Source organism: Schistocerca americana, chromosome 7 (genome assembly GCF_021461395.2).
Source record: "Schistocerca americana isolate TAMUIC-IGC-003095 chromosome 7, iqSchAmer2.1, whole genome shotgun sequence".
Lineage (NCBI taxonomy): Eukaryota > Metazoa > Arthropoda > Insecta > Orthoptera > Acrididae > Schistocerca > Schistocerca americana.
The window spans coordinates 296343328-296357388 of record NC_060125.1 but is presented as its reverse complement, the minus strand read 5'-3'; positions in this window follow the sequence as shown (position 1 = coordinate 296357388).

The window sequence follows — 14061 nt, the reverse complement described above, 5'->3', positions numbered from 1 at the left end:
CAGCAACAGCAACAGCAACCAGCCAGGTCGCCTCCCCCGCCAGCAGCAGCAGAGTGGGGCTTCGGCCCCAGTCTCCATCGTTCTCCGTCCCTTTTACTCAGTGTCTCGTCGCCTTGTCCGTCCCTCGTTTGCTTCTTTGTCCTGTCCTGTGTTTTTCCCCTTATCACCATGTCAACCCCCACGACCACCACTACAGCCATCACCACTGCCATAGTATACACATCTCCCTCCGCCGCCGCCACCACTATGACGTGGTGTGCCCAATTCCCCCCCCCCCCCCTCAGTCCATCCCCCACTCCTCACTCTCCCATCTCCCTCACTTTCTGTTGCTCCATCCCCGGCTCCTCCCTGCCTCACCTCCTCTGATCCCTTCCAACAGATATCCCTCGCCGCCCGTTCCGTTTTCCACCTGAAAATGTACACCACCTACTCCAACAACAAGGCCCATTTCACCTTCTCCCGTCTTGACACCCTCATCTAAATCCCTGTCATGGTGCGACAGCACTGTATCCTTTTCAACAACATCCACTCCCTACCCTGCACACCCTTGCCACCCACTGCGTAGATGCCTTCCTCCTCAATGAAACCTTCCTCCAACCCCACCACACTGTCCACACTTCGCCCTACCTCCTTCACCGCTCCGATACTCCCCTCCCGATTGCGCGTGGTGGAGTTGCCATTGGCCACCACCGCCAGATCCCGGTTCGGCTCCAACCTCTCCTTCCCGACCCCACCGAACACCTGATCCTTAGTCTCTTCTTCCCTGGCCTTACCGTCACTTCCGCCACCATCTGTGTCCGCCCTACCGCCCCTATTCCCTTCGACTTCCTCTGCCACATTGACCATACCTTCTCCTCCTACGTGATCGCCGCCGACCTCAACATCCATAGTCGTTCCGCCGCCCAGTTACGGCGGTGGCATTGGTTCCTCTCCTACCTTCAAGGCGACCTCATCCCCATCCCCCAGCACACCCGTCCCGAATCCAACTCCACTCTCGATGTTATCCTTTCCTCCCCTAACCACCTTGACCGCATAATGGTGGATGTCCTGGAGCCTATTGGTAGCGACCATCTCCCTGTCCTCCTCACCATTTCAGACGGTCGTCGCCCCCACCACGACCCTCGAAATGACCCTCCCCCAAAGTACGTCCATGACTATTCCGATGCCAACTGGAATGCCTACTGGGATACCCTCTCCACCCAGGTCGATAGCCACCCCTTCACCTACCACCACCCTGATGATGTAACCCATGCTGCCTCCTTTCTCCAGTAGACCTTGTCTGAGGCCGTGGAGGCCCACGTCCCTACTGGCGCCATCCACCCACACCGTCCAACCTTACCCCTCAGGCCGTCCTCCTCCTCTGTGAATCCCGCCGTCTCTACCGTGCCTTCCTCCACACACATGACCTGGACACACTATGATGCCACCGGCAACTCCAGCGACACATTCAAAATTTGCTCGCGGCTAAGAAACACTGGGACTGGTGACAGACATGCACCCGTTTAAATGCTACCCTACCTATCAACTCGTCCAAGTTCTCGTCAGCCTTCCGTCGCCTTACCGGAACTAAACCCTCCCCCTACTATCCTCTTCTCCATGATGATCACCCCTTCCAGACACCCTTAGTAAGGCCAATCACATCGCCTCCTACCTCTCCGATGACTTTTCCATCCCCGATGATCCCCAGTTCGATTACTCCCTCTTCCCGGATGTCCGCGATCGAACTGACCCCTCTGTCCCTCCCCTCACACCTGGTTTCCAGCACTTGGACAACCACATACGGAACTCAATGCCCCTATCACTACACAGGATCTCATTGCTACACTCCACACACAACGCAACACCACTCCTGGTCACGATCGTGTCACCTACCGTCACCTTCGTGAAGCTCCTCTCTCCTTCCTCTTCACCCTGGCCAGGCTCTACAATGTAGTCCTGTCCACCGGTTACTACCCTGACCTGTGGAAAACCTCCCATATCCTGATGTTCCTTAAACCTGGTAAACCGCTGTCTCCTCCTACCGTCCCATCAGCCGTACCTCGGTCTTCAGCAAGGTCTTGGAATCTGTCCTCACCTGACGCATCCACCAGCATCTGCTCCAGCATCGTCTCCTTCCCGTTACCCGGTGTGGCTTTCGGCCGTCCTTCTCTTCCGATGACCTCCTTCACCTCACTCATCTCCTTTCTGAACAGCTTAATTCTCGTTGCTCCACAATCTTCCTCTCCCTGGACCTCGAACGTTCATATGACCGTGTATGGCATTCTGGTCTCCTCTTCAAGCTCCACACCTTCACCCTTCCCGTCTGATCGGCTCGTTTCTCTCCCACCGTCCTTCCTACGTCACCATCCATAACACGAATTCCTACAGCTTTTTTCCCTCTGCCAGTGTGCCCCAAGGCTCCGTCCTCTCCCCCCTTCTGTACCTCTTGTACACAGCGGACATGCCGCTGCCGTCACCCCCCGTCCACCTTCTCCAGTTTGCTGATAACACAACCTTCCATGCCATTGCCCCCACCCTGCAGCGCTCCCAACACCTTCTCCAGTCCCATCTTGACCGGTTCACCGCTTGGTGCAACCAGTGGTTGCTCAAGGTCAATCCCTCCAAAACCCAGGCGATCATTGTGCGCAAAACCACCCCTTCCTTCCGCCTCCTTGATTTCTATCTCTATGGCAGTCCTATCGCCCTCACCCCCACCCTTAAGTACCTTGGCGCCACCCTTGACCGTCGCCTCGCCTGGACCCCCCATATCCAGACAATCCAAGCCAAGGTATGCTCCCGACTCCATCTCCTCAAACTCCTTTCCGGCCTTACGTGGGGTCTGAACCCCTCCACCATACTCTACACCTATAAATCCCTCATCCGCCCTATCCATTGTTACGCCCATCCGGCCTGGATCTCCGCCACCCCCCCCCCTACCTTTTATAAATCCCTTCAAACCCTTGAACGCCATGCTCTCCGCCTCGCATATCGCATCCGTCTCCCCTCCCCCATGCGGATCCTGTACAATCTCATTCCGTTCCCCCACCTCCTCCTTTTCCTTGAATGGTTACAGATCCTGTACACTTCCCGTAAACTCGATCCACCTCACCCGCTTGTCTCGCCCATCCTCTCCCACACCCACCCGCTGCCGTGCCTGTATTCCCATGTCCCACCTGGTCTCCATCTCTCCACCCTGCTTACCCTCTCCCAAGGTGGCTTCCGCCAGCTCCCCCTCCCTGATGATGTCCTCCTCATCTCCTCCTCCTATCAACTTTGGTCCTCCCCCCCCCCCACTTCCTGTGTCTTTTCCTTTAGGCACCCTTCCTCCCTTCTCTCTCCTTTTCGCCCCCATCCCCCCTTCCTCCATCCCTCTTCCCCTGGGCTTCCCCTCCCCCTTCCTCCCTTCCCCCTATCTCCGCTGCCCGTGGCATCTCTGCTCTCCCCTCTCCCTCTCCCACCCCCCCCCCCCCCTCCTCATCTCTTGGCAGATCCACAGACTCGTATACGCTTAGTGAACATTCGCGCGCTGGAGATCAACGCTTCGTGTTTCTGTGTGTGCCGTCGTTTTGCGCTTAAGTGGTTCAGTGTTATTCGTTTTGTGCACCTAAGTTCGCGTGTGACAATTTTCGTCTATGTATTTGTCCAAGTGTCTGAACAAATTTTATCTTGGACTCTACGCTCGTTAACGGCTCCATGTATTTTACAAAGTGTTTGTCTCCGTTTATATGTCCACCATGTTTTTCTCTACTTGTCTTCATTTGTCTCTTGTGTGTTTCTCTATGGCCAAAGAGCAGCGTAGTATGCTGCTGCTGGCCTGCCTGTAAACAGGTTTAAAAATAACAATAAAGAAAAAAAAGAAAGAAAAAAAACCTAGTCCAGCCAGTCTGGTACTCGCTCTGGATCTCGTTTCTACCTCGGCGGTACTGCGTTCTGGTCGTTGCTCGTTGTTGACATTTGACTGGCTCTGGTTCCGAGTGAATTTACGTTTGGTGTTTGGTGTTGTGGTTTCCACAAGCCTCCGTTGTTTATCTCTTCCTCGTTGCGTCGCTCATAGTCGGTCGTGGTCGGTTGTTGTCAGTTGTCGTTGGTCTGTCGTCCGACTCGTCCTGTGTTTACCCGGTGGTGCGTGCTCCACCGCCGGCGGCTTCCCCGCCTGGCGCCTCCGATCCGCAGCCTAAGGCGTTCCCGCTGTTGGGTGTGGTTCAAAAAAATGGTTCAAATGGCTCTGAGCACTATGGGACTTAACATCTATGGTCATCAGTCCCCTAGAACTTAGAACTACTTAAACCTAATTAACCTAAGGACATCACACAACACCCAGCCATCACGAGGCAGATAAAATCCCTGACCCCGCCGGGAATCGAACCCGGGAACCCGGGAACCCGGGCGTGGGAAGCGAGAACGCTACCGCACGACCACGAGATGCGGGCTGGGTGTGGTTACTACAAACTGTATCATAAAAAAGGTGTAAAATGTAAAGACTTCTAGTTGAACTTCCGAACTATATCAGAGTATGCTGTATTCTGAAAAATAAAACACTCAGTTTACCATTAACATGCTGTTGTCGTAGGAATCTTTATTTGAATAAGGTAGTGAAGAATTATTTTCCTTAACATTGAGTTTACAGAAGTAACTGCAAGTTGAAAGGCAATACTGAGATGTATAGTGAAACACAAGCCTACTGAAATTTCTAAAGACATTTCTCATAATTAAACAGTGTTTTCTGAAAAGTTTTGTATCACGCAACTCACAAAGTTGAAGCAGACTGAATTTTTTTCATGAATTTGATTGTGGGACAGTTTTGCAAGAAAGTGTCTTAATAACAGTGATTTCATTAATTTCAGACAGGCAGAAAATGGTAATTCAGTATTTTTAAAAGTGATACACAATTAAACAGCTTAACTATCAAAAAGTGCCTGAGTACAATTTTGAGCTATTTTGTGAACCATAGACCTTGCCGTTGGTGGGGAGGCTTGCGCGTCTCAGCGATACAGATAGCCGTACCGTAGGTGCATCCACAACGGAGGGGTATCTGTTGAGAGGCCAGACAAACGTGTGGTTCCTGAAGAGAGGCAGCAGCCTATTCAGTAGTTGCAGGGGCAACAGTCTGGATGATTGACTGATATGGCCTTGTAACACTAACGAAAAGGGCCTTGCTGTGCTGGTACTGCGAACGGCTGAAAGCAAGGGGAAACTATAGCCATAATTTTTCCCGAGGGCATGCAGCTTTACTGTATGGTTAAATGATGATGGCGTTCTCTTGGGTAAAATATTCTAGAGGTAAAATAGCCCCCCATTCGGATCTCCGGGTGGGGACTACTCAAGAAGACGTCGTTATCAGGAGAAAGAAAACTGGTGTTCTTCGGATCAGAGCGTGGAATGTCAGATCCCCTAATCGGGCTGCTAGGTTAGAAAATTTGAAAAGGGAAATGGATAGGTTAAAGTTAGATATAGTGGAAATTAGTGAAGTTCGGTGGCAGGAGGAACAAGACTTTTGGTCAGGTGAATACAGGGTTATAAATACAAAATCAAATAGGGGTAAGGCAGGAGTATGTTTTATAATGAATAAAAAAATAGGGCTGCGGGTAAGATACTACAAACAGCATAGTGAACGCATTATTGCGGCCAAGGTAGACACGAAGCCCACACCTACTACAGTAGTCCAAGTTTATATGCCAACTAGCTCTGCAGATGACGAAGAAATTGAAGAAATGCATGATGAGCTAAAAGAGATTTTTCAGATAGTGAAGGGAGACGAAAATTTAATAGTCATGGCTGACTGGAATTCTATAGTAGGAAAAGGATGAGAAAGAAACGTAGTAGGTGAATATGGATTGGGGCTAAGAAATGAAAGAGGAAGCCGCCTGGTAGAATTTTGCACAGAGCATAACTTAATCATAGCTAACACTTGGTTCAAGAATCATAAAAGAAGGTTGTATGCATGGAAGAAGCCTGGAGATACTGACAGGTTTCAGATAGATTATATAATGGTAAGACAGAGATTTAGGAACCAGGTTTTAAATTGTAAGTCATTTCCAGGGCCAGATGTGGACTCTGACCACAATTTGTTGATTACGAACTGTAGATAAAATCTGAAGAAACTGCAAAAAGGTGGGAATTTAAGGAGATGGGACCTGGGTATACTGACTAAACCAGAGGTTGTACAAAGTTTGAGGAAGAGCATAAGGGAACAATTGACAAGAATGGGGGAAAGAAATACAGTAGAAGAAGAATGGGTAGCTTTGAGGGATGAAGTAGTGGAGGCAGCAGAGGATAGAGTAGGTAAAAAGACGAGGGCTAATAGAAATCCTTGGGTAACAGAAGAAATATTGAATTTAATTGATGAACAGATAAAATATAAAAATGCAATAAATAAAGCAGGCAAAAAGGAACACAAACGTCTCAAAAATGAGACAGACAGGAAGTGCTAATTGGCTAAGCAGGAATGGCTAGAGGACAAATGTAAGGATGTGGAGGCTTATCTCACTATGGGTAAGATAGATACTGCCTGCAGGAAAATTAAAGAGACCTTTGGAGAAAAGAGAACCACTTGTACGAATATCAAGAGCCCAGATGGAAACCCAGTTCTAAGCAAAGAAGGGAAAGCACAAAAGTGGAAGGAATATACAGAGGGTCTATACAAGGGCGATGTACTTGAGGGCAATATTATGGAAATGGAAGAGGATGTAGATGAAGATGAAATGGGAGATATAATACTGCGTGAAGAGTTTGACAGAGCACTGAAAGAACTGAGTCGGAACAAGGCCCCGGGAGTAGACAACATTCCATTAGAACTACTGACAGCCTTAGGAGAGCCAGTCCTGTCAAAACACTGCCATCTGGTGAGCAAGATGTATGAGACAGGCGAAATACCCTCAGACTTCAAGAAGAATATAATAAGTACAATCCCGAAGAAAGAAGGTGTTGGCAGATGTGAAAATTACCCACTATCACTTTAATAAGTCACCGCTGCATAATACTAACGCGAATTCTTTACAGCCGACCTCGTGGAAGATCAGTTTGGATTGCGTGGAAATATTGGGACACGTGGGGCAATACTGGCCGTACGACTTATCTTAGAAGCTAGATTAAGTAAAGGCAAACCTACGTTTCTAGCATTTGTAGACTTAGAGAAAGCTTTTGACTATGTTGACTGGAATATTCTCAAATTCTGAAGGTGGCGGGGGTAAAATACAGGGACCGGAAGGCTATTTACAATTTGTACAGAAACCAGATGGCAGTTATAAGAGTCGAGGGTTATGAAAGGGAAGCAGTGGTTGGGAAGGGAGTGAGACAGGGTTGTAGCCTGTCCCCGATGTTATTCGATCTGTATATTGAGCAAGCAGTAAAGGAAACAAAAGAAAAATTCAGAGAAGAAATAAAAACTTCAATCTTCGCCGATGACATTGTAATTCTGTCAGAGACAGCAAAGGACTCGGAAGAGCAGCTGAACGGAATGGTCCGTGTCTTGAAAGGAGGATATAAGATGAACATCAACGAAAGCAAAACGAGGATAATGGAATGTAGTCGAGTTAACTCGGGTGATGCTGAGGGAATTAGATTAGGAAATGAGACGCTTAAAATAGTAAATGAGTTTTGCTATTTGGGGAGCAAATAACTAATGATGGTCGAAGTGGGGAGGATATAAAATGTAGACTGGCAATGGCAAGGAAAGTGTTTCTGAAGAACAGAAATTTGTTAACATCGAGTATAGATTTAAGTGTCAGAAAGTCTTTTCTGAGAGTATTTGTATGGAGTGTAGCCATGTATGGAAGTGAAACAGGGACGATAAATAGTTTGGACAAGAAGAGAATAGAAGCTTTCGAAATGTGGTGCTACAGAAGAATGCTGAAGATTAGATGGGTAGATCACATAACTAATGAAAAGGTACTAATAGAATTGGGGAGAAGAGGAGTTTGTGGTACAAATTGACTAGAAGAAGGGATCGGTTGGTAGTACATGTTCTGAGGCATCAAGGGATCACCAATTTAGTATTGGAGGGCAGCGTGGAGGGTAAAAATCGTCGAGGGAGACCAAGAGATGAATACACAAGCATATTCAGAAGGATGTAAGCTGCAGTACTCACTGGGAGATGAAGCAGCTTGCACAGGATAGAGTAGCATGGAGAGCTGCATCAAACCAGTCTCAGGATTGAAGACCACAACAGTGAGAAATTGTCGATCTATTATAAGCTACGTTAAGAACTTCATAGTTCGTTTCGTAAGACCTTTTTTGGCAAATCAGACGTAACTATCAAAACTAATTAAAGGCATAAACCGCTGTTTAACCAAATCACAGTGACTAAATACTTACGACAAACCGTGTTTCAACACAGGGAGTTAACCGTTACGCTACAGCGCAGTTACATAATATCGCTGATTGAATTTTGCTACCTCGACGCTGCATTATTTTACGTAACATTATACAGCTAGGGTCTTTCGGCGGTGCAATATAAAGCACAGTTTGAACATCCCCTTCTCTCTAGGCCATAAAACGGTCCTGCGAAGTTTAATCAACTCAATGCGGAGTTAAATTAGCGATAAAATTTATCCCCTAGAAAAGATAAAAACTTCGACCGAGGATTCGTTCTGCGGTACACACGGTCCACGTTGTAGGCAGAGGTGTATATTACGAAAGAAGACAGCTTCTTAACGTCATAATCCAGCAGTTAACGGGGCGGGGTACCTCAGATTCGGAATAACACTGGCAGTGCAATATCGCATATAACTGCCGACACCGGGCAAATGACATTCAAGTAAAATGTCTCCCCTGTGCAGGAATATATAAAATGGATGTACGAGTACGGACTGACAATATATGGAAGCTACGGTCGGTCCGTGAGTCCTGCTCGGATAGCCAAATGTTAGGCGACCACTCGCGATACGCGGGAAATCCTTTTTCCAGTCCGGCACAGATTTTCGTTGTCGTCGTTCTATTACACAGCTGATGGTAGCCCACATTTACAACTGGGAATACATTTCACGCAACTCCTGTATACTGTTTCTCTCAGTAGGGCGGGCGTTATTGTGGAGTGGAATCATTTTACGCCGTTTTCCCGGCCGTTGTCCTTGGACTGCGTCTGACGTCCCTGTTGTTGACAATAAATGTCAGCAGTGATTGTTGCATCTGACGGAAGCACAGGTCTTTGTACTGTTTGGTTGGGAGAGAGGACCAAACTTCGCGGTTATCGGTTGCATCACGTTGGCCGTACCATTTCAAAGGAACCATCCCAGCTTTTGCCTAAAGTGATTTAGGGAAATCACGGAAAAGAGAAATCAGGATGGCGGACGCGGGTTTGAACCGTCGTCTTCCCGAATGCGAGCCCAGTGTGCTAACCATTGCACCACCTCGCTCGGTTTTGTATGGGAAGTTGCTGCTGTGTTTGAGTTCAACCGTTCTTTTCTTTTCCTTACGTTAGTACAAAGACACAATTTCTCGTCGCCAGTAACGATACACGATAGGATTGGTCTGTGCTGTTCACGAGGCAATTAATAACGAGCAAGCAGAGAAGTACTTATGGGCACTTTCGGATTTTTGTGATTTTGGCTTAGAGCGTGCAGTACCCGTGCATCCGATTACTGGGCATTCACCATTGCATGGAAATATCGCACGATGGTGGAATGATCATTTGCCAATTCTCGAGTACACAGACGAAGGTCGTTATGGATTAAGGTGTTCAAACGATTTCCGTCAAACTCCGAAGACCTTCCTTAACGTGGAGAGTAACTAATGTTAAAACTTAAAACAAAAAACAAAACAAAAACATTTTCTTGCCGTGTCTCATTCGATGGAATTATTCCAACACAAGACGCAAATTTTTGTGGCTGCCTCGGCTGCCGCCTATTGAGCACAAACAGAAGAGTATGTCGGAAATATTCCGATTCCTTCACTCCGTTTTCTAGCTTTCACAGCTCTACTCACTACCTCCGAAAGACAAAATGACAATATGTAAATTAAAATAGCAACAGTGAAGTAAAATAAAAAATGACAACCGATAAATAAACCCATAGCAAGCAGAATACCAACATCCAAAACAAAAACGCTACGAACACACGCACAGACCTAGTATATCTCAGTTATTAAGTTTACCTATTGTAAATACGCTTATTAAAGTGTTATCTTTTTGTAGACGGTTGATTGTCTTGACTAGCCACCTCTACAACCGACACATCTCTTTTCGCATAGTTTACTTAACAAACTCTACCCAGTAAAGATCACTGAAAGACAGTGTCTGACGAAACCAGCAGTGGGTAGGAAATTTTCATTTCCCTGGCTCTGAATCTTCAGTACAAACAATTACTATTAGGTATTCAACCAGTAACACCGTCACTTGACGTGGCACGTTCGCTGGCTATCGTTTTATGGCCTAAGATCCACAACGGTGCATCTTCCGAAACCCCTTGATATGGCTTGGCAATATGGGCAAGAGAGCAAACTGCAGTTTCGCAAGAAGACAGCCAAAATGCAGTCACACAAAAACATTACGACTTTGTCACAAACACAACCTAAATAATATCCAAGGTGTACTCGCCTGTAGATCAGAGAATAGCAACAGAAATTTTACCAAAAACGATGTATATAAATGCCGCTACGAAACCTGACAGGTCGTTGAGATGTTTCCTGGACACCTCTGTTGATATCTCGTAAGGACCGCCCTATGGCCACGGATGATGTCTTCTCTTGTGTTGTAGCGCGTGCTACAACAGGTTCCTTCATTTTGGTGAACAGGTCGTAATCACACGGAGTCATATCTGCTGAAGCGGTGGATGTTCCTGTATCTCCCACCCCTTCGGACACAGAAGCTCTTGCACGGGGTTCTCCGTGTGGCATCGTGCACATCTTGAAAGATGATGAGGGGCAGGATGAATGTGAAGGAGCAAGCAACCACAGTAGCAGTGATAAGTGCCCGTCTTCCCTGCGGTACAACGGGATGCAGAATGAACCTATGTATATCGCGAGCCATAATAACCATAACTTTGCTACCAGCTGGTTCACAGCACACGTTCTGTGGGCGAGGAGAACCATGGCGTTTCCATTCATTGGACTGCCGCTTTAATAGTGTTTCGTACGACCGAATCCAGATTTTCCTCCACAGCGACAGTCCTTCCTGTGGTAGCGACTGAGCAATTAATCTGCAAGTGCATAACAATTCCATTGTTGCACCTCGGTCATTACATGATGTACCCAACGCGAGAGAAGTCATCATCTGCGCCACAGCGCGGTCCTTGCGAGACATCGACAGAGATGGATGCATCAACGGCATACACCGCCTTCCATCTCTATGTGGGGCAAGGCGATCGAGATGCGGGCGATTATACTCAGGGCATGAAATAAATTAGGAACATGATTTCAGCTCTTTTTATCCAACACATGTTGATGTAGATGTCTTGTTCCGGCGCCCAGGGTATGAGAATGTAATTGGGATGGTTGATCATTCTGTTGAAGCCACAGCCCCATAGAGTCCAGCGGACAGTAATTATTGTTTCCTGCATCTGTAACAGCACACCTGAAATGAACATCAGAAAACGTTTGCACTTTAACTTGGTCGCTTCAACTTAATATATAATATATCTGTATGTATTTATACTAAAGAGCCAAAGATACTAGTACATCCGCCTAATATCGTATAGGACCCCGGGGCCCCCAGAAGTCCGGAACACGACGTGGCATGGTCTCGACTAATGTTTGATGTGGGGCTGGAGGGAATTGACACCATGAATCCTGCAGGGCTGTCCATAAATCCGTAAGAGCATGACGGGGTGGGCAACTCTTTTGAACAGCACCTTGTGAGGCATCTCAGATATGCTCAATAACGTTCATGCCTGGGGAATTTTGTGGCCATAGAAAGTTTTTTAACTGAAGAGAATGTTCCTGGACCCACTCCTTAGAAATTCTGGACGTTTGGGTGTCGTATTGCCCTGTTGTAAATACCCACGTCCGTCGGAATGCACAATGGACATGAATGGATGCAGGTGATCAGACCGGATGCTAACGTTCGTGTCATACCGTCAGAGTCGTATCTAGACGTACCAGGGGTCTCATATCATTCCAACTGCACGCGCCCCACACAATTACAGAGTCTCCTCCAGCTTGAACAGTACTCTGCTGGCATGCAGGGCCCATGGATTCATGAGGTTATCTCCATACCCGTATACGTCCATCCATTCAGTACAGTTGAGACACATCCCAACCAGGCAACATGTTTCCAGCCATCAACAGTCCAATACCGGTGTTGACGGCCCAGGCGAGATGTAAAGCTTTGTGTCATGCAGTCATCGAGCGTAGACGAGAAGGTCTTCGGCTCCGAAAGCCAATATCCATGATGTTTCGTTGAATGGTCCTCACGGTGACACTTATTGATGGCTCAGCACTGAAATTTGCAACAATTTGCGGTGGGTTTGCACTTCTGTCACGTTGGACGATTCTCTTCAATCGTCGTTGGTCCCATTCTTGCAGGATCTTTCTCCGACCACAGTGGCGTTGGAGATCTGATGTTTTACCGGATTCCTGATATTCACGATACACTTGTGAAATAGTCGTACGGGAAAATCCCCGCTTCATCGCTACCTCGGAGATGCTGTGTCCCATCTCTCGTGCTCCGATTTTAACACCACGTTCAAACTCACTTAACTCTTGATAACTTGTCATTGCAGCAGCAGTAACCGATCACACAACTGCGCCAGACACTTGTTGTCTTATACGTATAGGCCTTGTCGAAAGCAATTCTACAAATTTCTGTATTTGTTTGCGTATCTCTGTACTTTAATACGTATGCCTGTACCGGGTTCTTTGACGCTTCCTTAATTTTGCATATTTCATTTTGGGTGAGTGGAGGAATACATAATGTATTGGTAGCTTACTTGTTCTCACTGAAACGCTTTTTCCTGGTTCTGATTCTGAGAAATCGTAGCTTACACCGTCTACATAAATACTGTTGACTTCTCGCTAGAAGACAGACTTCCCACAGCTCGTAAACAGTGCATTGGCAGCAGTGTCAGGTGAATCGTAGAAAACTTCTTTTACACACTTGCTCATTGGCACTAACGTCATTCTTTTCCAGTTGCGCTGTTTAACATGTCTCTTTGACTAACTGCATTTATCTTACAATTTTGTATATTCTGAGACATTAAGGTAGGAAACGCGTTAATCTGGAACCATTCCGGGTGTTTCATTTTTATTATTCCATCATATCGTGATTACGTTCGGTTTTCTTTTCCCTGATAAGTGCTACAGTACTTTATATTGTAATTGGTACATAGATGTTTACAGAGGTCATAACATATCTCTAATTACGTCATTCAGATTAATTTAATTTAATTTGTGGTAAGGTCTTATAGGACCACACTGCTGAGGACCTCGGTCCCTAAGCCTACACACTACTTATGCTAACTTAAACTAACTTACGCTTTGGTCACTGTGGACAACATACACCCATACCTGAGGGAGGACTAAAACCCCCGACGGGGGGAACCGCACGGACCGTGACAAGGCCCTCCCAGACCGCGCGGCTACCCCGCGCGCCCATTCCGACTAATTAGGAATTGGGATTTACATGTTGTATTCGGCTGACAAATTCGCTGGGTCTCAGCAAGCCTTCGCGGTATCAGGTGGCCCGTTGTGCAGGAGGTTCAGTCCCTCTCGGGATTTCACGAGTTCTGAGAGCTTTGCCATTGGAGGGGGTGGTCAGCGCCAGTCACTGCTGGCAGTGTTTTTTTGTCTTTTTTTTTTTAAGGTTCCTCACAAAGTCACCCACGTTATTATGGAATAAAGAAATTGTTGGAATTTCGTTCTTTTACTGTTTGTTCTATTCTTCCAAATCGCCCTCTGTAGCGTCTGCTCGTTGCACGGCGGTCTCTACTCACAAAACGAACAGACTACGTGTGGCCAAATCACTAAATAACATCGCCAGATCCATGATAGCGTTAAGCTTATGGAATGTTGGGCCTGTTTTCTGAAATGCTGCCGCGTCTTTGTGTAGCCAGGACTCATAGGTAGTTGAACCGTCTCATATCGTAGTGAGTGGGAGAACTATGATAGGTCGATGTCTACAAAAGTGCACAGAGTGGGAGCGATGACGCCTTC